The following is a 25,889-nucleotide window of genomic DNA, read 5'->3' as shown; positions in this document are numbered from 1 at the left end:
TAAGTTTAGAACTAGAAGGGGCCTTGCAAGCCATTTAGTCCAAATCCCTTATTGTACAGATGAGGAAAGTGAGGTGTTAAGTGACTTGCCTAGTCATACGAGGATTTAAATGATGGAGGAAGAATTTGAACCCATGGGGGAGGGGAGGGAGGGGAGAGAGAGAGAGAGAGAGAGAGAGACAGAGAGCCAGAGACAGAGAGAGAGACAGAGAGGCAGACAGAGAGAGACAGAGAGGCAGACAGACATGATTTAGAATCAGATTTGTCTCTGCCCCTCTTTCTCTTTCATACAGACTTTGTATTTGGCTGATATCTTATGAATTGCCACACTGACCAAACTGAATATAATTGACTTAGGGTTATTTGGTAAATATTTGAATTTGATTTCTAGAGAACAGAGGAGCTCATGCACATAATGAGATGTATTGTCACTTTATTCAAATTTTACAAAGATTATTCAAGTCAGTTTAACAAAATGCCCACATTTTGCAGTGCACTGCGCTGGTTTTTTGTTTTCTTTTTGTGTTGCATGTGAACCTGTATATCCTTTAAGTGCTGAGGATAAACATAAATGTGAAGCTGTAGATTGCTGAATTTAGAAGTTACAGATTTTGGAGTAAGTGTGCCTAACCCCGTAATTTTCACAGAAGGTAACAGAGGTCCAGAAAGATGATCATTTTCTTTTCTTTTTTTTCCTTAACCTAAAAGGCCGTTTTATTATTTAAAAAATGTGGAGGCTTTTAAGAATTTGCATGCCCTCCTTTTTGCAGGGTCCATGGGAATCTTCTCTGTATTGCTCTGATTTTAATAGGAGTTTCCTAAGCAAACACAGATTGTCATTTGTCCAATATCATTAGGTCAGTTAGTGTCAGAGCCAAGCACAGAACCCAGACGTCCTGCCTCAATGGCCAGTTTTCCCCGCAGCATCCCTGAAGTGTCAAGATGCCAAGATGTGCCATTGAAAACAATGACATCTGCATGGGCATCCAGAATGGGTCTCCTGGGTGGAAGATAATTGGTATAGGTTACTGTGAAGCTAATGTGATCCTTAAATTAGTGATGTGGAGGGCTCTATCGTAGGCACAGTCAAATGGCATAGAGCTTACTTGGTAATGCAGCAAAAGATACAGGTCAATTAGCTTTGCTCTGTTCCATGGCTATGTTAGTAACAGAGGGGATTAGAAAAGCTTGGATACAAACTCTACATACTGGAAAACAAACATACAGTTTATGCTCTATGGATACTGTGCCATTAAAATCCCTTCCCATAGACTCTCCCTCCTCTAATCTAGCCCATATTCTGTTGCCAGAATAATCTCCCTAAACTAGTCATCAGAAAACCCTAGTGGCTTCTTATTACCTCCTATATCATACCTAATCCCGTCTGCCTGGATTCCAGTACCCTTCATAATATGAAAGCTTTCCTTCTACATAATTATATTTCCTTATAACTTCCCAGTGTAATATTATTTTTGTGTCAGGTAAGTCTCTTCCTTATCCCCTACAAATGCCAAGATTATTCCCTACCTCCCTGTCTTTGCTTGTATTGACCTCTCTTGGAATGCCACCCCTGTTTCCCTTGACTTATCCAAACCCTGGCACCCTTTCAAAGCACAGGTGAAGTCTCCCCTCATTCACGAAGCCTCTTCCAGCTACTACAGCTTACCCACACTGACCTCACCCTTTCTCAATTATTATGATGTGTTTAATCAGCTCCACAGAATACAGCCAGTGTGCTGAATGTTTTATGTGTGTTAGCTTTGTAAGCTCATTAGGGGCAGGAATCACGTCCTGTTAGACAGTAATGGGACTAAATTTTCACCAGCCTTACAGAACTTGTGCTTGTTAGAGGGCATGGGTCTTTCAAGCAGTCACCTTAGGAGACTGTACACATATTCATTCCATCAGTGCTGTTATTTCCCCACCCCATTCCCAAGATATTCTTTTGGAGCCTCCATAGCTAATTTGTAGGCCATATAAATATCAGTTTTACTTGTTTATAGTTATATCCTATTTTTCACTGAAAATGTCATTACCCAACTTAGCCTTTCCCAACAGACTTTTCACAAAATTGTTGTTGAACAAATCCACTCTCAAAAGATGACGTTTGAGTATATTCAAACGAATCTTGGAAGCAAATCCAAAAATAGAGTTCCAAAAAATGTTTTGAGTGATGGTAGCCTAGTTAGATCTAAAGTATAACCACAAGGGACCATTTTAAAGAAGCAGTATCCATCTCATTGTTTAAGTTCTGCTGGTTTTAAAAATGAAATTATCTCAGTGTAATGTAAGGTACCCAAGAAATGCTTATGTTAGTGCTAGGCACATTTGTGAATGATAGTGGGATGGGCCATATTCTACATATTCTACAAGGAACAATATATTTAGTATTATTAAAATTTTATTTTTTCCCTGAACTTAAACAAGAAAGAACATTTCCGTATAAATAGCAGGCCACAAAAAGATTGCATATTAAAGACTGAATCTCTGCTTCATACTATTTGCTATTAAAAAATATGTAACAGTGATTGCTAAGCCCTCCTCCCTTCTCTCTCTCTCTCTCTCTCTCTCTCTCTCTCTCTCTCTCCCCCTCCCACATTGCCAGAAAGCCAGATGATTTCCATCTCTCACCCAGGGTTCTCTTGGTGGATGTGGGGTGAGTAGTCTCTGTCATTGGCTCAAACTCCTATTACATTCCCCTCAATTTTAGAGCATCAGACACCCCAATTCTATTTAACCACTTAGCCATCAGATTAGCTTTTACAAAGGAATCTTTATTTCAGAGTTACTGATCTTACTGTATCATATCTTACTACAGTAAGATCAAACATACCATCATTCCCCCAACATCACAGAGACTGGTCATCTTTCAGTCTCTGGGAAGGCTCATAAAGGAGCTCAGCTCAGTATAGCATTAGTCTCACCAAGTTTCAAATCTAAAACCTCTCTGGATTTGCCTCCCAGCACAGGATTTCCCTACTGGGCTAGTTGCAACAAGTGGCCTGGAATTCTTGCTTCAAGGTACTCATGACTTGAACTCCCAGGTTTGGCGATTCTGCCCTTCGTACCTAGAACTTAAAGGGACAAAAAAAAACCGATCAAAACTAAAAGGTCATTTATTGGAGCCACAGGGTTTAAGAACTAAGGTAAAGTCTTACTTCCCTTTCCAATTTACTTCACGGTGCCCATTCTGTGCATGCAGAAGACCTTCACCTGTGGACGCTATCACTGTTTCTTGTATCAGATTAAAGGCTCAAGCAGTTCCAGCTATCCAGCCAATGCAAAGAGGCTGCTCCCACTCATAGATCTGCACAGCATAGGATGTCTTCTCTCAAAAGCAGGTCATTGCCTTCTACATGGTGCCTCTATTTTAGTTGATCTGAGAATGTGCCAAAGGCTTGTTACATATACAATAAGTTCCATCTGTTAACTTTCAAAATTATTCTGCTTGTTTCTGTTTCTTTCTTGTTTCAGTTCTTTTTTATGCATTTTAGAATATATTTCAATGCCTCTTTTTTCTCACCATTATTGTTAAGTCCATCCTTCTTCCTCCCATCACTAAACAAAAGGAAAGAAAAAAATTCTTTATAACAAATAAGTATAATTGAACAAAACAAATCCACATCGGCCATGTTCAAAAAGTATTTGTCTTTCTGTACATTAAAGCCACTACTTCTCTGTCAGTAAATGAGCAAGATGCTTCATCGTAAGGTCTATTCACCATAAGTATAGCTGGTCATTGCACTGATCAGTTTTTAAGTTTTTCAAAGTTGTTTTTCTTTACAATATTGTTATCTTTGTATAAATTGTTCTGGTTCTGCTTACTTCACTCTGCATCAGTTCATATTATCTAGAATTTTCTGAAATGACTTCTTTTGTCTTCCATTCTGTTCTAGTCTATCCATTCCCCAATTGATGGGTAACCCCATAGATTCCGGTACTTTTCTTTTGAGTTTCTCCTTCAGGTTCAGAAAGTTTGTTTTGTTTGTAACTGTCCCCTCCCCAGTATTGCCCACCCTCTTAACACATTCTCTATCTCTACTTGTCTCTTAATTAAGAGTGATGTATTTGTTTATCACATTGTGTGTTCAACCTTCCTTTGTCTATTTCAGATAATGTTTATGTTCATTGTTTCTGCCTCCATGTGTATGTATGTATGCACACATGCATACATACATACATACATATATATACACATATACATGAACCTCTCTCTGTACACACACACCTACACTCACCCACACACATAAAATCTTGTCCCATATGTGAATACAGAAAAATAACAAGCACCACCTCTTCTCTCCTCCTTTCTACACTAGTGCATTTTTCCTTTTACCCTCTTTCTTTCCCCCAATTAAAAGCCTCAAAAGAGAACCAATCTATTCACAGGTTCTCTGTTTTTCTTATTTAATGTCCTCAACACTCCTCTAATTGAAAAAAGTTGGCAAATTTTATTAAACGTTTATTATGTTAAGGACCTTGTCCTTTGCCCTAGGAATATAAAGGCTAATGCAATACAAGTTGTCATTGAGCTTTTAATTTAGATGGGGAATACCTGTTTTTGGACGGGTGGCTAAGTGGTGCAGTACCAGGCCTGGAGTCAAGGAGATCTGAGTTCAAATCCAGCTTCAGATACTCATTAGCTATGTGATCCTGGGCAAGTCACTTAACTCTGTTTGCCTCAGTTTCCTTATCTGTAAAATGAGCTAGAGAAGGAAATGGCAAACCACTCCTTTGCCAAGAAAACCCAAAAGGAGTCCTGAAGACTGAAAATGCCTAAACAAACATTGATTTTGGTCTAGATTTGTGATTCCGTCAATGTAGGAAACTGCATGTATGGAAAATTCCTCTGCTGATGCAGATTAGCAACTTATCCCTCAATTAATAAACAAATCCTTAAAACCTTGGGCAGCTAGATAACCACAGTGGATAGAACACTGGACCTGGAGTTAGGAAGATGGAGGTTCAAATCCAGCCTCTGATCCTTACAGCTGTGTTATTCTGTTCAAGTTCCTTAATCTCTGTTTGCCTCACTTTCCTCATTTGCAAAATGAGCACCTGTCTCCCACGGGTTGTTGTGAACATCAAATGAGACAATTGTAAAATGTCTGGGACATAGTAAGAGCTATAAAGGTTAGTTGTCCTATGGCTATTCAATACCCTTGGAGATATTCAGATTCAGAAGGGATAATTTATTTTATTTCTTCCTATTATAATTTTAGCACTTTATCACAATATACCCCCTTCCAACTGTTCAAATAAATTTATCTTTCTAGTTTTCCCTTTACTTTTGTGTTTGCATTTCAAACAGCTTTTCATCAGAAATGTTTCCAAGTTCTTTGTCCTATTAAAGTTCCATTTTGTTTTCTCCTGTAAGTTTATACTTAACTTTTTGGGGTAAGTTATTCATGGGTGTAAACTTATCTCTTTTGCCTTTTGGAATATCATATTTCAAGATCTCCTCTCATTTAGACCAGAAGCTGCTAGATCCTATGATATCCTGACTGTAATGTTCAACAGCTTCTTTCTGGATGCTTGCAGTATTTTTTTTCTGTGACATAAGAAGTTCTGGATTTTGGCTAAGATTTCTTGGGCTTTCTCCTTTTGGATTTCTTTCAGGAAGGATTGGTAGATCCTTCTATTTTCATGTTGCCCTCCATCATATATCTGACCAGTTTTCATTTTTGTTTTCTTGAAAAACAGTTCAGGCTGTTATATAAAAAAATCATGGTTTTTAAGGAGACCAATGTTTCTTGAATAATCTTTTCTTGAACTGTTTTCTAGCTAAGCTTTTTTGCTATGAGATATTTAAAATTATTTTTTCTTATGGTCTTACAATTTTTGGATTTGATTCCAATGTTTCTTGCTATCTTATGGAGCAGTCTATTTCTGTTTGATCTATTCTAGTTTTCAAGGAATCTTTTTTAAGATTCAAGGAATCAAGGGTAACACAGCATTTTCTCTTCTAAGCTCTCCTTCCAATTTTTCCCTCCAGAAATTTTATTTTTAATATCTCATGTTTCATTTTCCCTAGATATTAATAGATACTGTAGAAAAAGTTATGGAGTTGCTCTTTCTTTCTGAGGTTCTTTAGATCTATGATTTCATATATATATATATATATATATATATATATATATATATATATATATATATATATATATATATATATATATATATATATAGGTATCTTCCATATACTCATTTCTACAACTTTAATTCTCAAATTGGGTTTTGTGCTAGGAATATTCTCTGTCTTTTGCTATATTCTGAGTGGGATAGTTGTCTCTGCTTGGTCTTGGGCGGGGTTACCTCTGTTCGTTAGAGGACCCCTACCCACCCCATTTCTCTGCCATCCACCCCGTTCTTGGATCTTTGAATTTCAGAGTCTTAGATCTTTAGGTCACTCTTTGCCATCTCAGGACAGAATGTTTGTTGGTGACCTTGAAGCCCCTGGATACCTGGGCTGTCCCTGACTCAGCCTTGCCACTCTCACACTGGTCCCTGCTGTTCTCATGGGCTTCTAAGGTCCTCACCTTGAGGCATTCTGACATCCTTGGAGCTTTCTTGGTTGGGAGTGGGAGAATGCTCTGCTTTTTCTACTTTTGGACAGAGATCCTGTGGGTTACACATTCTCTGGTGGTACCTGGAGGCTACTATTTAGTTTGTCTGAGCTAGCACTGGTATTGGTATTGGGACGTTTTCCTATCACCCATAGACTTCTGACTTTTTGTGTTGCTCAGGGATGGGAAAAGTCACTTATTGTGCTGTACGACTATAGTTTCTCATTGGATTTCTTGATTGTTGTTTGGTCTGATATGAATTTCAAGTTTTTTTTGGAGTAGGTATGTGGGAGTTTGGTAATCTCCCTCAGTTCAGGTAACCATATTACCTCGGAATGATATGTAGTATTAACTGGATTCATAGAAGTGATTTAAAGCATATATATATATATATGTATATATATACATATATATATACACACATTCATAGATTTAAAAAGAAAGTAAAGGGGCTTTAAAAAGAAGAGGTACTTCTTATAGAAGAGGATCTTGATGGATTTTGGAGCACAGCATCTTTTCAGTTTTATATATATAATTCTGCTCTGCTTTCATCTAAGCTTGAGGCAGTTTTCTGAGGGGCAACCCTAATTCCTGCCCTGTATACATTTAAAGAGATATCATTCCTGCTTATATCTGATATCTATTTCTGTATATCTACATCCTTCCTTCCTTCCTTCCTTCCTTCCTTCCTTCCTTCCTTCCTTCCTTCCTTCCTTCCTCCCTCCCTCCCTCCCTCCCTCCCTCCCTCCCTCCCTTCCTTCCTTCCTTCCTTCCTTCCAGATATGTCCAAGAGAATGTTAAACAACAGTGCTTTGTGAGAAGAGGTTCACTTCACTTGGTTGAACACACACTTTGAGAAATGACCTTTAGAAAAATTAGATATGAAGTACGGAGTTTTGGATGGTGGACTGGAATCTTCTATTCATAGACATTTGGGGGAGCTGGACCCCATCATATCTAACAGAATCTGGAGAAACACTCATGAGAGTGAACCTTCACATGGTGAGATTATACTTTCTCTCTTTGTTTGAGCTGAGGGCTTATCTTGCTCCCAGCTAAAGAGGTCATTTAGTCTCATGTATTTTTTTTTAGTATATTCAAATCTACATATATTTACTTATCTCTGTTTGATACTTTCTTTGAAAAAGATCATTCATCATAGTCTTTTATGTGGTCACCGTTTATTGTGAGGGGACTAAGCTAGTGAATATAAGAAAAGGGTACCCTCTACTTTGAAAATGATCAGGAAAATAACTCATTCTGAATTCAAACTCATATCCTTAGACCAGAGATATTTGAGGAGTGGCGGATAAATATAACGGGTAGCTAGGTGGTAGCTAGTGGATAGAGTGCTGGTCCTAAAGTCAGGAAGACTCCTCTTTCTGAGTTCAAATCCAGTCTCGGGTACTTACAAGCTGTGTGATTGTGGGCATGTCACTTAACCTTGTTGGCCTCAGTTTCCTCGTCTATAAAATGAGCTGAAGATGGAAATGGCAAACCACTCCAACATCTTTGCCAAGAAAACCCCAAATGGGATCATGAAGAGGCAGAGATGGTCAAAACAACTGAACAACAACAGATAGATATAATACTAGTACCAACAGCCCTCTTGGAGAACAAGGGACAGACTGGCTGCCCTCAGTGGTCCGGGGTTCCCTTTGATAAGGGTGCTGGTATGGATCTTTTTCTGCTCTCTGGAATGTATCTGGAAAACCTTCAAGTGACATCTATATATTATCTATCCTAACATAGTATTTAGAAAATGTGACCTAAACTGTGTCTAAAAAATGTAACAAATATGAGAATTCATCTTGCGTTATATTATTTATGTATTTGTTCAATTCTAATGGCTAAATTGTAATCTTACAGAGAGCAAACTACGTTCACTTTTTTGTCTTTGTTTTCCCTGTGCTTTGTACTTACTAGATCCCTAGTTAATATTTACTGAATGGAATTGACAGTTATCCTTTTAGCCATATTTGTATATTTATACATACAGGTAACATTTGTATATTTTAGCAGGGAACTTTAAAAAAAAGTTGTCCATTTTTCTCCTTTAAAGGGATATTGGTGGTAAATAACCATATATTGAGGCAGATTTGACTGAGAAACAGAAAGCTGGATTGGCAGTTCTTTCTGCCCTGTGCACTGGTGATGTTCGTGTGTGTGCATGCACATATGCACAACCAATATATAATATGTTTTGGGTTGTTGTATCAGATGCTAGAAGCAAACCATTTATTATTATTTATTGATTTCTAAGGGCATGATTTAAGAATCTCTACATACCCTTTTCATCCTTCCCATGAGGTGACATACAATCTTTATCTTGCCTTTGTGGTTCTTACTGAGTGTTATAATAATCACTCAGAATAATGTTCATTTTCTTAACATTTTGATAAATCATAAAAATTGACTACCTATCATTACTAGGTCCTTTTCTTTCACTTCCTTCAGGGTGTGTAATTTCAATATGGCCTCTCTCCTTTTCTACAATTGTTTTCAGTCAGCCCTCAGTGAACATTTGTCAAGAGTCATTCTAAAGGAAGTGAGAAGATGAACTTTTGGTAAATTTCAGTTTTATACGACTAAAGAATTAGTTAAATGAATTAGCTGAAATCTAGGGATAGGAATAGATGAGAAGAATCCATTGCTTATGGCTTAGGGCTGCATAGCTAAGGTACAGCTGTAAAATATCACTACATTGAGTAACTCTACTAATCAATCAAGCTGAGGGATTTCTTTACTTGGACTTTTCAAACAATTTTCTTGAAATGGGCAGTTCATTAAACATATCCCACCATTTCTTAATTTTTAAATATTAGCATAACATATGCTAGAATTACTTTAAAGCTTACACAATGTTTGCATAATTTTTCTCATTTGTTTTCCTCATTTACAACATAAATTTGCATTTATAACATTTTACATAAATTTTCTCATTTTCATTTCTCATTTATGACACCCAAATAAGAAAAGCATTCATGACTGAGCAATTCGTTGGAGAATTCTCAAGATCCTCTCTAGTTCAGATATGTGGTGGTTTGAAGGATTGATGCAGTGGAATGGACACTGCATTTAAGTCAAAGGGTGTAGGTTCAAATCCTAGCTTTGCTCCTTGTATGACCCTGGGCAACTCCTTTTGCCTCTTTGGCTTCAGTCTCCTCATCTTTCAAATGAGATTGTTGCATTAAGTAATTTCTAAAGGTCCTACTACTAACCTTTGTAATTGTTCTTCTCTACACAGCTAGGTTGTGTGATGATGGATAGAGTACTGGGCTTAAAATTAGGAAGACCTCTTCCTGAATTTAAATCTAGGCTCAGACACTTACTAGCTTGTGTGACCCTGGGCAAGTCACTTAACCTTATTGTAAAATAACCTGGAGAAGGAAATGATGAACTACTCCAGTATCTTTGCTAAGAAAACCCCAAATGGGATTATGAAGAGTTATACATAACTGAAACACTTGAACAGCACAGATATCTCTGGGCAACCCTAGCTATCACAGAGTCCTGGCCTTTACAAATCCACCTTAGTCACTGGGTGGTACTTGGTTTTCTCTGTTTTTTTTATATCTTGTGTCTTTACCCTTTGAAGACAGAAAACATGAAAACAAACAAAAATACCTCTCCTCTCCTGCGTTTCGTCCCCACTCTTCCTCCCTCTTAATTGATTGAAGCAACACCTGTACAAATGAGTTTCCCATAAGGGAGTATTAAAGCCTCTGAAACTTGAGAAGCTGTTTTAGCGGGAGAAGACATGGTTCCTGCCATTTGAAATCCCTCTTACATACAGCAGCATTTCATCAACTCCTGTCTGCTCTGCTGAGCTCTGCTGGCACCAGAATCCCATAATCTAGCTGTAACTAGGTTTTTTGTCCTTGCCTGGGGGAATGGGACTAAAAACAAGTTGTTTTGTTCCTGGGGAGCAGGAGACTTTGTTGAGCTGGTGCATAAAATAGACCTCACCCTTCCTTTGCTGGGAAGACTTTTTCTCACTCGCTAAATGGGATTATTCTCTATTAACAGCCTGTGGACCTCTTGGGGGCTCTTCTATAACTGAAGACCAAATGAGATAAACTCAGGGAAATTTCATGTGTGAGTGGTTGAAGTGGGCTTCAAAGCCAGGCCTGCACGTTACACCAAGTCAAAGGGAGGATTCTGGCAGGTGTAGGATTAGCTCAACAGGTTTGGCCTGGGATTCCCTCACTGCAAAGAGGGAGGGAGCAAAGCTATTCAGGTGCCTTTTTCTTTAAGACACCCCAAGTCTCCATCAGCTCTGCTACAGCCACCTGAGAGCTGGCAGAAGTTAAAAGTTAAAGGAGGGAAGGGAATTTAATTAAGATCTCCCTGGGCTCATGAGCCCGTAGAATTGGTAAAATTTTGCTTTTCTAAAGTGAACCTTCTCCCCATGCAGGCTTTTAGAAATTCCCTGCTCTAGCAAATTGCAGCAGAATGCAGGTTTGGTGACAAATTATTTAACTGTTTTCTTTTTAAAAAATGTATAGATTTTTCTCCAGTTGTCTAGCAGACATTTAGAAGATTGTAACAGATTTCATACATATATTTTAAAATGTCACAAATCTCCTTTATTATAAAGCTGCAGATGGATAAAAAGCATTTTCCACTTGAATTTTTATTTTGAACTTAACAAACACTAAATAAAATGGAAAATTTCCATATGCGTATTAGAATAGAAAAAAGGATTCTACATAAAACTGCAACTCTATTATGGACAACTTGCTTTTTCTTCTTGAGTGTCTAAGTGCAACCTGTATTTTAGAAGGCATTTTAATATAATGATTTGATAACTGTACTCCCAAATTAGGATCTGCAGATAATGGGATGGCTTATGCAAGGTTCTGTAGTTTATATGAAAGTATATTAGAAAACTCTGGGGTACCACATCACACTCTATCAGTTTGACTAACATGACATAACAGGAAAATGATAAATGTTGGAGAAGATGTGGGAGAGCTGGAACACTAATTCACTGTTGGTGGAGCTGTGAGCTGATCCAACCATTCTTGTAGAGCAGATTGGAACTATGCCCAAAGGATTATAAAAATGTGCATACCCTTTTACGCAGCAATATTGCTTCTAGGACTATATTCCAAAGAGATCATAAAAATGGGAAAGGGTCCCACATGTACAAAAATATTTATAGCAGCTCTTTTCGTGGTGGCCAAGAACTGGAAATTGAGGGGATACTGTCAATTAGGGAATGGTTGAATAAGTTGTGGTATATGAATATAATTGAATATTATTATGCTATAAGAAACGATGAGCAGCTGACTTCAGAAAAACCTGGAAAGAATTCTATGAACTGATGTTGAATGAAATGAGCAGAACCAAGAGAACATTAAACACAGTAATAGCCATAGTGCACGAGGACTGATTTTTGATAGACTTAGCCCTTCTCAGCAATTCAGGGACCTTAAAGATTTCCAAAGGACTCATGCAGCCAAATGCCATCCACATCCAAAGAAAGAACTATGTGTCAAAATGCACAATGAAGCAGATTATTTTCTCTTTTATTATGTTTTGTTTGTTTGTTTTTCTCATGGTTTCTGCAATTCATTATAATTCATCTAAGCAACATGACATGTGAAAATGTGTTTAATAGGAATGTAGGTGTAGAATCCATGTAAAATTGCATGCTATCTTGGGAAGGGAGGGGGAGAAAATTTAAAACTTGTGGAAGTGACTGTTGAAAACTGAAAACAAATAAATTAATAATTTTTTTGGGGGGAAGTATATTGGGCTGCTCAGCATGTGCTAGTCAGAGTGGTCCATTCTGATAGGCTGAGCATGGAGCTGCAGACCCTTCTTATCAGGAGAAAAATACATGGCTTGACTGTGAGTATACCTCCTAATGAATGGACTACAGGTACTGCTTTGGGAAATGTATAGAGGCAGAAAGTGATTGATCTTCAAAATGGCATTTAAAATGTCATGCAGTTGAATACTATTTTTTCTCATTATATTTTATACAAAGGGTATCTTGAAAATAATTCACATAGTTAAATGATTTTTTAAAAAATGAAATAGGGCAAAAAATTGGGATAAGAAGTGTGGGCAAGGATGCTAAGATTTTTGAATCAAATTTAGATAAATACAAGAAGAAACTGGCAGGGGCAGAGACAAGATAGCAGAATAACAGCATGCACTTGCTAGGGCTTTCCCTACAAACCCAGTCAAAAACATATAAAAAATAACTCTCAATAAATTCTGGAGCTGCAGAACCCACAGAATGATGGAATGAAGCAAATCTCCAGCCCAAGAAAGCCTGGAAGGTCACCAGGAAGTGTCTATCACATCATACTAGGAGCAGACGGCAGTGCAGCATGGGCTCAGGCACAGACTGGACTTGAGCAGGCCTTGGGGGAACTGAGTCTTGGCTACCTGTGGCAGTTTCCCAGACTTTGTGACTCTCAAATGCCGAAGATAAGTTGTAAGGTCAGTGGAGAAAAACGGTGGGACCTGTGTGAGAGAGTAGGTAGGTCCCAGCCCTAGGGCAGCAGAGGGGGTGGCATCTGCTGTTTCTGAAACTCTAGGTCCACAGATTGTGGAGAGATTGAGAGGCTGACAGTAGAACCCCCTCTCTCAATGGAAGCAGAAAATTATCTTAACAATGAGTTCAGAAGTCAAGTAAATAGCTAGGAAAATGAGCAAAAACTGGAAAAAGAATCAGACAATAGAATCTTATTTTGGTGACAAGGAAGACCAAAGTATACAAACAGAAGAAAACAAAGTCAAATCTTCTACATCCAAAGCCTCCAAGAAAAATATTAATTGGTCATGGAAGAACTCAAAAAGGATTTTGAAAATCAAGTAAGAGAAGCAGAGCAAATATTGGAAAGAGAAATGAAAGTGATGCAAGAAAATCATGAAAAATGCTTGCTAAAGAAGACCCCCAAAATGTTAAGAAAATAACCTTTTAAAAAATAGACTAACTCAAATGACAAGAGATTTAAAAAGCCAATGAAGAGAAGAATGCCCTAAAAAGCAGAATTGGCCAGATGAAAAAGGAGTTCCAAAAGCTCACTGAAGAAAATAATTCTTTAAAGATTAGAATGGAGCAAATGGAAGCTAATGACTTTATGAAAAATCAAGAAATTATAAAACAAAGCCAAAAGAATGAAAAAATAGCAGACGATATGAATTATCTCATTGGAAAAACAACTGACCTGAAAAATAGATCCAGGAGAGACAGTCTAAAAATTATGGGACTTCCTGAAAGCCATGATCAAAAAAAGAGCCTAGACATCATCTTTCAAGAAATTATCAAGAAAAACTGCCCTGATGTAGAACCAGAGGGTAAAATAAATGTTGAAAGAATCCACTAATCACCTCCTGAAAGAGATCCCAAAAGGAAAACTCCTGGGAATATTGTAGCAAATTCCATAGCTCCCAGGTCAAGGAGAAAATATTGCAAGCAGCCAGAAAGAAACCATTTTAGTATTGCAGAAATACAATCAGGATAACACAAGATCTAGCAGCTTCTATATTAAGGGATCACAGGGCTTGGAATATGATATTCCAGAGGTCAAAGGAGCAAGGATTAAAACCAAGAATCACCTACTCAGCAAAACTTTGTATAATACTTCAGGGGAAAAATGGTCTTTCAATGAAATAGAGGACTTCAAGCATTCTTGATGAAAAGACCAGAACTGAATAGAAAATTTGACTTTTAAACACGAGTGCAAAGAAGCATGAAAAGGTAAACAGGAAACAGAAATCATAAAGGACTTACTAAAGTTGAACTGTTTACATTTCTTCATGGAAAGATAATATTTGTAACTCTTGAGACATTTCTCAGTGTTTGGGTAGTTGGAAGGATTATATCCCTATAGACAGAGGGCACAGAGCGAGTTGAATAGGAAAGGATAATATCTAAAAAATAAAATTAAGGGTTGAGAAAGGAATATATTGGGAGGAAAAAGGAAGAAATAGAATGGGACAAATTAACTCTCACATAAAAGAGGCAAGAAAAAAACTTTTTCAATGGAGAGGAAAACCAGGGAGGTAAGAGGGAAAGAATGAACCTTACTTTCATTGCATTTGACTTAAGGAGAGAGTAACACTCAATTTTGTATGAAAATATATCTTACACTACAAGAAAGTAGGGGTGAATGGGATAAGCAGGGAGGTTGTAGGGGATAATAGAAGGGAGAACAAATGGAAGGAGGGAGTAATTAGAAGCAAACACTTTTGAGGAGGGATAGGGTCAAAAGAGAGAATAGAATAAATGGAGGAGCAGGATAGGAAAGAGGGAAATATAGTTAGTTTTTCACAATATGACTGTTATGGAAGTGTTTTGCATAACTACATATGTATAACCTATATTGAATTGCATGCCTACTCAGTGGGGTTGGGTGTGAAGGGAGGAAGGGAGAGTAGTTGAACTCAAAATTCTAAAAATGAATGTTAAAAATTATTTTACATTATTTTTACATAAGATATACAGGCAATGGGGCATAGAAATCTATCTTGCCCTATGAGAAGATAGAGGGGAATGAGGATAAGAGAAGAGAGGGATGTGATAGAAGGGAGGGCAGATTGGGGGAAGTGGTAATAAGAATGCATGTTGTCTTGAGAAGGGGAGAGATGGGGAGAAAATTTGAATTCAAAATCTTGTGGAAGTGCATGTTGAAAACTAAAAATAAATGAATAAATTTTTAAAAAATGAAAAAAATTAATTAAAAAAGAAGCTGGAAGAAAATTGTTTCATTCAGAGTAAAGTCTGGCATCTATTTTCATAAGGGAATATTGAAAGGCTGCCTTTTCATGCCACCTACACAGGTTTGATGGATATTGGCTATATTTTGCCATGTTTTTCTGTCATAGGAGTATGACCAAAGTCCTTCATATTTAAAGTCATTTGTATTTAAGTTCGTATATTTAGGGAACCATAACATTATAGAGCCATGATTCTAAGGGCTATGTAACCAACCTGTTAGAAGATGCGGAGACAAATTGTATCCCATCCTGTGGACAACAACTAATCATGGGGCTTTTCTCTAACACAATCACAGCTTCCCTTCACTTATGATTTTCTCATATTCCCCCCCTACACTTCTTCTTATTCCTTTCCCCTTTTGCTCCAAGGATTAGCTCTTCAGGGAAGTTATAATCTAATTGTACTAGGAATCCACAGTAGCAATTATACAAGTACCACTGGGAAAGTGCAACTTTCCTCTGCTTAAAGCTTACTTACCCCATACCTCTCAGACCACCTTCTGGCTGTGGCAGACAGCACTCAGAGGATGACTATAAACCCTGTCCTTCTTCTCTTTTCATTTTGAGTAGAATAGAATAAGCCTTTCACAGGGTAAGCAGGCATAGGAGGACTGGAATCTACATGTGATGTTATTACTTTATCTTTCCTCCAAACCCATCTCTCCCTTTTTTTTCCCATTTGAGATGAAGTTTCCCTATGTTACTAAAGCTGGAAGTACACTAGACATTCACAGGGCCCCACACCACTGATCTACATGGGGGCTGTGACCTACTCCTTCCAACCTGAGCTGGTGTGCTCAAGCAGCTTGATGGTCACCTTAACCCCTCCCAGGGGCTCACCATAGGAGTGCCACACAGTGCAGATTTTTGATCACTTTTCGCCCTACTGCAAGCTTAGAACTCGAGCTCTGGTGATCTAGCAGTATTTGCCTTCCCAGTTGTATGCATATTCATCATGGGGCAGCTAGGTGGTGCAGTGGATAGAGCATCAGTGCAGGAGTCAGGAGGACCTGAGTTCAGATCTCACCTCAGACACTTGACATTCACTAGTTGTGTGACCTTGGGCCAGTCACTTAACCCCAATTGCCTCATCCTGGGTCATCCCCAGTCATCCTGATGAATATCTGGTCGTTGGATTCAGATGGCTCTGGAGGAGAAGTGAGGCTGGTGACCTTCACAGCCCTCCCTCCCTCAAAACAAAGTCAAGTGCAAGTCATGTCATCATTTCTCTGATGGCATGGTCTTCTTCGGCAACGAAGGATGAACACACATATGTTATCATACCTAGCATCCACTACTGTGAACAATTCTATTTCTGTTGAGTGTACTAGAACCCTTCTAATCATCCTGGTCCCATGTTCACCTCTTCGATTTCACTCACATCTCATGTCTAAGCAGTTGCCAAATCTTACCTATATTCTATGGTCTAGTCAAACAGCCCTTTTTGCTGTTCCCCAGACTCATACAAAAATACAAATAAAAATCTAAGCATGCATAGGAAGTTGAGATATGGTTGTTGTTGTTGAGTTGTGTCTGACTCTTTATAACCCAATTTAGGGTTTTCTGGGTAAAGATACTGGAGTGGTCTGCCGTTTCTGTCTCCAGCTCATTGTACAGATGAAGAAATGGAGGCAAACATGGCTAAGCGACTTGCCCAGGGTCACACAGCTAGTAAGTGTCTGAGGTGAGATTTGAATTCACTAAGATGAGTCCTGAGTTCAGGTCTGGCATTCTATCCACTGAGCCACCTAGCTATCCTTTGGAAGGTGGTACCATCCATTAAATAGGCATGTCAAGAAAGAGGGATGGATTTATGTTTACAATATTCTATTGAGCTGAATCAGAGACAAGTCACTTTTGAATACTGTTTTTGCATTGTGTATGGTGAATATCTACCCACAGAGAAATGTGACTCCTGCTGAAAACCTGTTATATTTACTGATTGTCATGACCTATTATTGATTATTATATTGTGTCTCAGTAAAAAGTATCTAAAAAGAGAAAATCATTTGCATGACTAGTTATATTGATCAAGTTAATTGAATAATTCATTACAATTACTGTTTGCCAGTCTGCCCTATACCTTAGGATATATACAATGATTTTTTAAAACAATGAAGCATATTCAATTACATCATTCTCAAGAGAAAAAAGGTTTTTTTTCATCCTGTTAATAAATAAAACTTTTTTAAAATCTTAATTTTATCCTTTTTATTTTTATATACATAATTTAATATGTATAATATATTAGTACTGTGGTATTTAAAACTATAATTTCTAGATAAGTATATTTATGTACAGGGGGTATAACCTGTATAGGTTTTTTTTTTCCTGCTGGGGTGAATTATCGAACAAAGTTTGGTGCTATTGGTAGTTCTTCCCAAGGAGGAGGGAGCTGGTCTTCTGAAGAAGAAGCAGCTGTTTAGCTTGTAGAAAATAGTGTTGTAAATCACTAGATGCCTCTGATGAGAGATTATCCACGAAGAGGAAATGAAAAGATGAGAAGTTGTACTTGGTTATTTCCATTTCCCTGAGGAGTGCTGAAGCAACTATTTATTTACCTGAGAAGAAGAGAGGGAGAGATCTGCTGTCTCTTCCAAAGACTTGTCAAATTAGATGACCATCTACTTCTGGTGATTTGAATGGCCATCAGTAATTCTGCCAGAAGGAAAGGAGAAAGTCTTGTAAAGATTGTGAAGTCTGGGATGTGAAACTGAAGACATGAGGTGTGCAGGTGGTGTTTTCATCACTGCTGATTATTGAAGGCAAAGCATATTTGTGAAGTGAACAGCTGGTTACTTCTACCAGCCCCTTCTCTCCACTTGCTCAACCACCCTCCTAATCCAAGTTTTCACCATCATCTCTTACCTAGTTTTCTAGCTGGCATCTGAGCTTTGTACTCTGTCTTTCCCATAGCTTCCAAAGCCATCTTCCCGAGGGTACAGATTTGACCATGTTATTCCTCTGATCAAAAATCTTCATTGGTCCCTATTGAATCTAGGATCAAATGCAAACACACTACCCTGGTAGGTAAAGGCTTTTACAACAGGACTCCAAACTACTTTTTCAGTCTTATATTTCTTATTACCTTTCTTTGTAATTCCTTACTTCAGCCAAACTAGGCTAAGAATCATTTCCTGAACTTGACATTTGATCTCTTGCTTTCATGCATTTACACAGGCTCTTTCCTGGACTTGGAATGCCTGGAATGCAATCTCAATTTCCTCCCTGCTAGGATACATAATTTCCTTTTGGGTTCAACTCAGATACTATCATCATCGTCATTGTTTTTTGTCAAGATCTTCTTTTTGATGGCCAATAGGATTTATATATGGTTTTAAGATTTCCAAAGTGCCTTACAAATATTATCTTATTTGATCCTTACAACAGTGCATCCTACTGAGACAAGTGCAATAATCATCCTTGCTTGACTGATCAGGAAACTGAAATTGAGAGAGGTGAAATGACTTGCCCAGGGTCATCCATACACAGAATTTGAATTTGGATCTTCTTAGCTCCAAGTCCAGCTGCTCTCTGGAAACTGGGATGATATGCCAGTCAGTGTAGACTGTTACTATTCACAATCAGATATTATCTTGAAGCATTCCCTGGTCTTTCTAGCTAAGAGTCTTCCATACTACCTTATATTGTACTTATCTGTGAATATGTTTTGTACTTCTAGAAGAATGTAAGACTCTTCAGGGTAGAGCGGCTATCTTTATGTACCTAGTGCCTAGCTCAGTACTTTGAACAGAGTAGGTACTTCATACAAGTTTTTAAAATTGAGTAAAATGGTGTGACCTTGAGCTAGTCACATTCCCAATCTGGCCCTCAGTTTCTTCATCTAAATTGGTGGATGAAGGGGCTGGACTAGATCATCATTAAAGTCTCTCCCAACTCTGGTAAAAAATAAGTTAGCCAGTGAGTCAGTTAATGAACATTTATGAAATACTTATTGTACACCAGGCATTCACCTAAGTTATGGAAATATAAAGAAAACCTTGAAAAAAAGCCTTAGGAAGATTATTTCATTTATTGAAGATAGCAAGTGCAAAAGCATCTACAATGAGAGGGTGAGACTAGATCCTAGATCTATCTATCTGGAGAGGACCTGCAAGACCATTTAATCTCTCTCATTTTACAGATGAGGAAACTGATATCCCAGAAGGTAAAGTGGCTTGCCTGAGATCACAGAAGTATTAAGGACCAAAGGTAAAAACAGATCCCAGATCCTCTTAATCGTACAGCCAGAACACTGCACCATGAAATGATCTTTAAGAATCCTTCCAGCCTAAAGCTTATGAGCACTCTGCCTATGGATTCCTGTTTCAGGTCTTTCATTGACTCATGATGGATCCTTAGTTTCTCTCATGTCTTTGAACATCTTCAGTTCTCATTGCACTGGGTAGCTCAGTGCTTGTATCTCTTGGGACCTTTAGACTGTAGTGTCTGCTGAGACCTCTAGAAGCTACGGGTCTTCACCTATCCTTTCAGGAAACAGTCCTTTTCAGAAACTTGTTCAAAGTCCCTAAGAATTATCTTAGAGAATAAGCCTTTGTAATACTATTCAGTGAGAAGCAATGTAGCACATTGAATAGTCTTAAAGTTCTTCTTTTGATGCATCCTTGCAGTGGGACCTCCAGAATATGACTTATATTATCCTCTCAGTGCTCCCAGGGAATTCTCTATGACCATTCTTTGTAACCATGAGCTCAAGTCTATTTACATTAGACTCTCTTCCTTGGCTGGAAACAAACAAACATTTATTAAGTACCTACTACATGCTGGACACTGTGCTAAATGCTTTATCTCATTTGATTCTCACAACTCTGTGAAGTAGGTGTGATGATTATCCCTATTTTATAGATGAAGAAACTGAGGCAAATAGAAGTTAACTGACTTGTGCAGGGTCATGCTGCTAGTAAGAGTCTGAGGCAGGATTTGAACTCAGATCTTTCTGACTCAGACCCAATGAGCCACCTAAATGCCTCTGGCTATTAGAGTTTAATGACTTGATACTTGGTGCCTACATGAGAAGTGGGAGTTGGTGGGAACTTGGAAGAGGAGAGAATCTTGGTCTTCTGGCTTTCAGGTTTAAGAGAAGAAGACGATTCCAGAATCTCTTCAGGGAGTGTATCAGCAAGGACCCTGACATATCCAAGATGGCCTGCTAACACGGGTTATTTGACTTGCTTTTCTCAAAGGAAAGACAACTTTTGAGGAGTCAACACTCACTTTAATAAAGCACATATATCATTGACTTAGTTCAGGGGAAAAGTCAGTACCCTGAACTTCAGAGAAAATACAGAGAAATCAGAATCAACAGAGAGAACTTCAAACTGTCTGACATAAGGAATACATACATCTTAGATCAACAGATAAATCCAACTGTCTGACCATTACATGCATAGTTACCAGAGAAAGAAGCACCAACATCTGGGTCTTCAAAGCTGGGGGGCTGCTTAGCAGCTTCCCAGAGTCTCATCTGGCACATAAACCTTCTTCCAAAAACTAAGCCCCCAAAGTAAAACCTTACCTCAGAGTATTTTTACATTTTTCAGAGCCAGAGGGCATCACAACCCTTGGGAACCAGTGCCTCATCAGAAAATTAACAAAAGGTGTGGGTTTCCCCTAATCAAGTTTTCTTTAATGGGCAGTCCCATTAATGAGTGGGGAAGATCATTAAATTCTCATAGTTACCATTATAAGGAGTAGCCCCTTAGAAAGAGAGAAATACTCACAGAATAAACCAAAATGCAGAGGAGTCAAAATTTAACCATGTTCTTGTCCTCAACTTACCAAACTAGAAACCAGGGAATTTCTCCTTAGATGAAACCTCTCTTTCTTCCTCAAGTTCAGATATCAAGCTCCTGCCTGGAAAGCTCATTCTCTCTATGTATTGTCTGGTATATTCTAATCTGTTTAACTTTCAAAATTTGATTTCTGTTTGCTCTCAGCTCAGATGAATGGGTTTTTTTTGTCATTCACTATGAGTCCTCTTTTTATGACTGGTTGGGAGTCAAGCCTTGGGCATAGCAATCAGGTACACAGCCTGGACCTGAAAATTATTTCCCCTGAACTAATAGTATTTAGGTGAATGGATGGATGTAATTCAAGTCTGGTAGTCCCCTCTTAGGAAAGAAGAATGGCTGCTTTGTGGCCTCAGTCTCCTGATTCTCCCTGGAAGGAATCACCATTTCTCTTGGAGAAGGATGGCTGGAGGAGACTTGAGATAGCTGTTCATACCTTTCTTTGAGCTTCATATTGACAAACCAATATGGACACACATAACAGTTGCTGAGCTGCCTGCCTTCAGGGGGTTTCCAAATAGCACGTTCCCTCCATTGATGAAGCCACAGATCCAAACCGAAGTCCTCCTATCAAAACAAATGGTAAAAAACCCCACCAATACCAAAGCACAAACAAGTTTCACAAAAAAGAAGTAACTTCTGGCAGTATGGGGCATAGGCAATTTAACAGTCAGAATCAGGGATGCTAGATTTTGAAGACACTCTGTTGATCATCTCTTCCAGGGATTACTAATGTTAATCTTGTTTCACAGCCCTCTTTGGCAGTCAGCTTGGTGAAAACTATGAAACCCCTTCTCAGAATAAGGTTTTGATGTGCATAAAATAAAATACGTAGGATTACAAGACCAGTTATATTGAAACAAAGTCATCATTTCCCTCCCATCTGGGTCCTCCCATGGACCTCCATAAATCTTTCCACAGATTTCCCCTATGTACCTTAGTTTAAAAACCCCTGATCTAGTCCAGTCCTCCAGTCTAGGCCAGCTTTGTTGTTGTGTTGGTGGTTGCTGTTCAGTTGAATCCAACTCTTTTTTACCTCATGGACATGTCCATGGAGTTTATTTGGCAAAAATATTGCTTAGCCATTTCCTTCTCCAGTGGATCATCTTTATTGATCAGTGATCAGGCAAATAAAGGTTAAATGACTTGCCCTTGGTCTCTTATTTTACTAATGAGTAAACTGAGGTCCCCACAGGGTATATGCCCAAGGTCACAATGCAAGTAAGTATCAGATCTCAGATTAAAATTTCAAATTTACTCTTCTTTCTAATCACTCTTCTGGATCTTTAAGAGACTTCAAGGACCATCTATTTTAATTTCCTCTTTTCTAGGCCCACCTAACTTGTGTATTTCACAAAGGGAATAGCGAAGCTGCAAATTGAACTCAGATCTTTTCATTTCAAATCTAGTATATTTTTCTCTACTTACCACGTTGTTATTCCCCCTCCTATAACTGTATTGGTAAATGTTTAACAACTGACTTAGAAAGAAAAAAAATATGCATGACATTTTAAAGTTTAATCTCCATTATGTTCTTAAGTCCAGATAGTCAACAAACAATAAATCAAGCCCTGATTTGTAGCATTTGTTAATTTCTGAGGCACAAATGCTTACATTGAAAATTTAAGTATGTCCTCTCTTGAGTTGGTACAAGCTGTCTTTAGCAAATCATCAGTTGGGTCTTTGATAATGGGAGTTTATTGCTCATTGCTTACTGCTCTGAGGATGACTTTTTCACAGTATATCCCTGTAGAAATGGGTAATTCCCAGGCAAAGATCTGTGGTCTCGGCTTTGTAGGGCTCTCTAAGTAACTGGCCCACCCACTGGAACAACCTTGGTTCCCTCTCTTCATGCTTTTTACTCTGAAACAAAAGACTCGTGTTTAAGTCATGTGGTTGGCTTGATTTAATCAAGAGGTCTACATGTTTCTTAATGTCTTCATAAGCAGAATAATAAATAGGGCAGGCCATTGATGCAGCAAGGATGAGATCTACCCGCACAGGAAAGAAGAGAACTCGGCTGCTAAAATAATGTCTGTTGAAAGTGTATGACTGTGCTTTTACTATTCTCACATAAAATACTCAGAGTTCAAGGGTGCTTGTGTGTCTGAAAAGAGGATCAATAAGCTGCTTATTTTTGACTGCAAATCAGCTCTTAACATTCATATTGAAAATAATTTTCTGTGTTTCATTTAGACAAAGTACAATGGGGACAAGTGGTAATTTTGCTGTTAAATGTAGACATGTTTATACAGTATTTTAGAGTGCGTGCTGGGTTTTACAATGGAAAATAAGCAAGCCTTACATAAATATCAGGGAAGACAGAAACTTTTACCTGCTAATATCCCATAGATGCAGTAACTGTCATTTTGATCCTATGGAAGTCAACCTATGCATTTTACCTTGAGTTGCATATCTAATGTTTATTCCACCACTGATTTCTATTTCTCTCTGATCTACTACAAAAACGTTAAGAATCACTGACCTCTTTAGCTACAAAGGAAATTAAGTGGTGAGTGTGTCTGATATTGACTAGATTGAAGATAAATGACTCCATTGAGATTGAGAACTGATTGACTTGACTACTTCATTTAATGTGGCCAGTGCCACAAGGCCATACTCTGTTAAGCAATCATATTCCTCAAGTATAATGTTACTTTGCAAAGACATTGACTCAAGCCTTATGAGGAAATTATGAGGAAGTACTGAGGTAGCTGCATTTCAAGGGAATCTGCCCATGCACAGGCAGCATGATAGATCTATGTACAAGTTGTTCTACCTCCACCCCACAGTGGACTGTTAAGATATTTGATGGTAGATGCCATTTCATTTCATCTCCATCTCTAGAGGGCCTTGCATAGTGCTTGGAACATTGCAGGTGCTAATTGAATGGTTATTGATTTAAATTGGATCTAAGATTTGTGGAATGTGATTTTTATGGAATTTGCATTTTATGAGGGAAAAATAATCCTTATCTTTGTTTTTGGAATGATGTCAGATAACTTGATCTGGTCTTGGTCTAGGTTGAGGACTTACTGTTTCCTTCTGTGTCTTTGCTCCTAAATCAATTCCACCCCAAACTGACTGAATTAGGCCATGAGACTTTCTCATACTCCAGGTAAAAAGAAGTCTATCCTGATGTATTGCTCTATTGTGTGGGAGAAAGGAGAAACAAAAATCTTTAATCTAGATGAAGGCAAGCTGGTGGTAAACAAGAGGAGAAAAATGTATAGGATTATTTTAAAGGATGGTGAAGTGAGTAGGGATTAAAAGAGACAGTGGTGACATGATAAGAAGCTTGAAGAATTTGAAGGATTGTCATAAGGAAGAGCCATTATATTTGCGCTACTTGGCCTCTGACAGCAGAACCAGGAGGAATATAGAAATTTCAAAGAAGGCAAATTTCCTTTTGACATAAAGAAAAGCTGTCTAACAATTAAATCTATTCAAAAGTAGAATGAGTTGCTTTAGGAAGTAGTGGGTTCATCTTTACTATAGAGCTTCCAGTCAAAGCTAGGTGAGGTCATGTAATGGGTATTGATAAGGGGATTCTAGTTATTCTGTGATGATATGATAGTGTTTCACCACTGAGACAGTATGAGATAAAAGAGAGAAGTGAGATGGGCAGGTAGTGTGTCCCAATAGGTTTAGCAGAATTGGAAATGAGATTCTATCAGGTGAAATCTTTAAGAGTTAGTTCAACTCTGTGAGCTGGTGGGAACAAGACAGCTCCTTTCCAAGTTAAATATTAAGAAACAGCAAAAGTCTGCCAGAATCGCTTTGTACTTCTGATTTACTAAATAACCACAATATCTTAAAGGTTTCTAGCATTGGTACCTTTTTTGTAAGTGACTAAAGATTATTTAAAATTATAAACTTCTATTCAGTGTTTTAAAAGCACTTTCTTGTAAATGTTCAGAAAAAAACAACTTTGCTTTCCATAGTTCTCTCTTTTCTATTCATTCTTTGTTTTGACAAAGAGATGCAAGTAAAAAAAATCTCCTACACAGTTTCCACCATTGCCCTAATTACTAACAGTCATTCCAACTGTTTGTCTGTCTGTTTTAATGTTTGGGTGTACTGCTTCACAATACATTTGTTTAATTGCAAAATTGTGCATTTTAATGGGCCCATTTTCCCCTCTGATGTCAATTAGGCTTAGTTTTAAACACCAGTGCACGAGAGGCAGAGGCTGAAGTAATTAATGTAACATTGCTTGCTAGTCACCTCTATCTCCTTTTGGTGACTGGTTATTCCTTAACATTTGGTGTTTTCACATGGCTTGTTTCTTCCTTGAGGATGTTGGCAGGTTGGACAGGATAGTTAAGCATTCATTCTTTTAAAAGGAACTTGTCATACAGAAGTATGGTTATGGAGCATAGTTTGACTGAAGAACGTTATGGAAAGGCTATTAAGTAATTTATTAACTCTAACATTAAAAATGAGGACAGTGGAATAAAGGGATAAATTAATTTAGGATTTCATGCTTCCAATATCAAGGCAGAAAATTCATTGCTGCCATGAAACAAAAACAAAAATGGAATAGAGCCAATTACTAGCCATTTAACCTTGGGAATTTTAATTCTATGTGACTCACTTTCTTTATTTGTAAAATATGGATAACTATACTGACTTGCCTACCATCAGAATGATCATTAATCTCAAATTAGATAACACATATGAAGCTCTTTGTAGCTAGAAAGTACAATTTGAATATGACTTGTAATTGTGATTAAAGTAGAATAGGGTCATAGGATCGTAGAACTTTTGGGGGT

The 25,889-nt window shown here is 38.0% G+C and overlaps 1 long non-coding RNA gene and 1 other non-coding gene across 2 annotated transcripts in view; both read right to left on the bottom strand.

Moving 5' to 3' along the window:
• Positions 1-723: 723 nt before the first annotated feature.
• Positions 724-827, bottom strand: LOC140512910 (U6 spliceosomal RNA). The gene has a single exon (XR_011969969.1). It is a non-coding gene; the product is annotated as a U6 spliceosomal RNA (small nuclear RNA).
• Positions 828-3,099: 2,272 nt separating this feature from the next.
• The window catches only part of LOC140509500 (uncharacterized), a 66,980-nt gene continuing 44,190 nt past the window's right edge, over positions 3,100-25,889 (bottom strand). Inside the window, exon 2 of the long non-coding RNA XR_011968787.1 lies at positions 3,100-3,557. This is a non-coding gene — a long non-coding RNA (uncharacterized lncRNA). The remainder of the gene's footprint in view (positions 3,558-25,889) is intronic.

The sequence above is a fragment of the Notamacropus eugenii genome, chromosome 6, assembly GCF_028372415.1.
Source record: "Notamacropus eugenii isolate mMacEug1 chromosome 6, mMacEug1.pri_v2, whole genome shotgun sequence".
Lineage (NCBI taxonomy): Eukaryota > Metazoa > Chordata > Mammalia > Diprotodontia > Macropodidae > Notamacropus > Notamacropus eugenii.
Note: the sequence above shows the minus strand (reverse complement) of the source record. Positions and strands in the feature narration are given on the sequence as shown.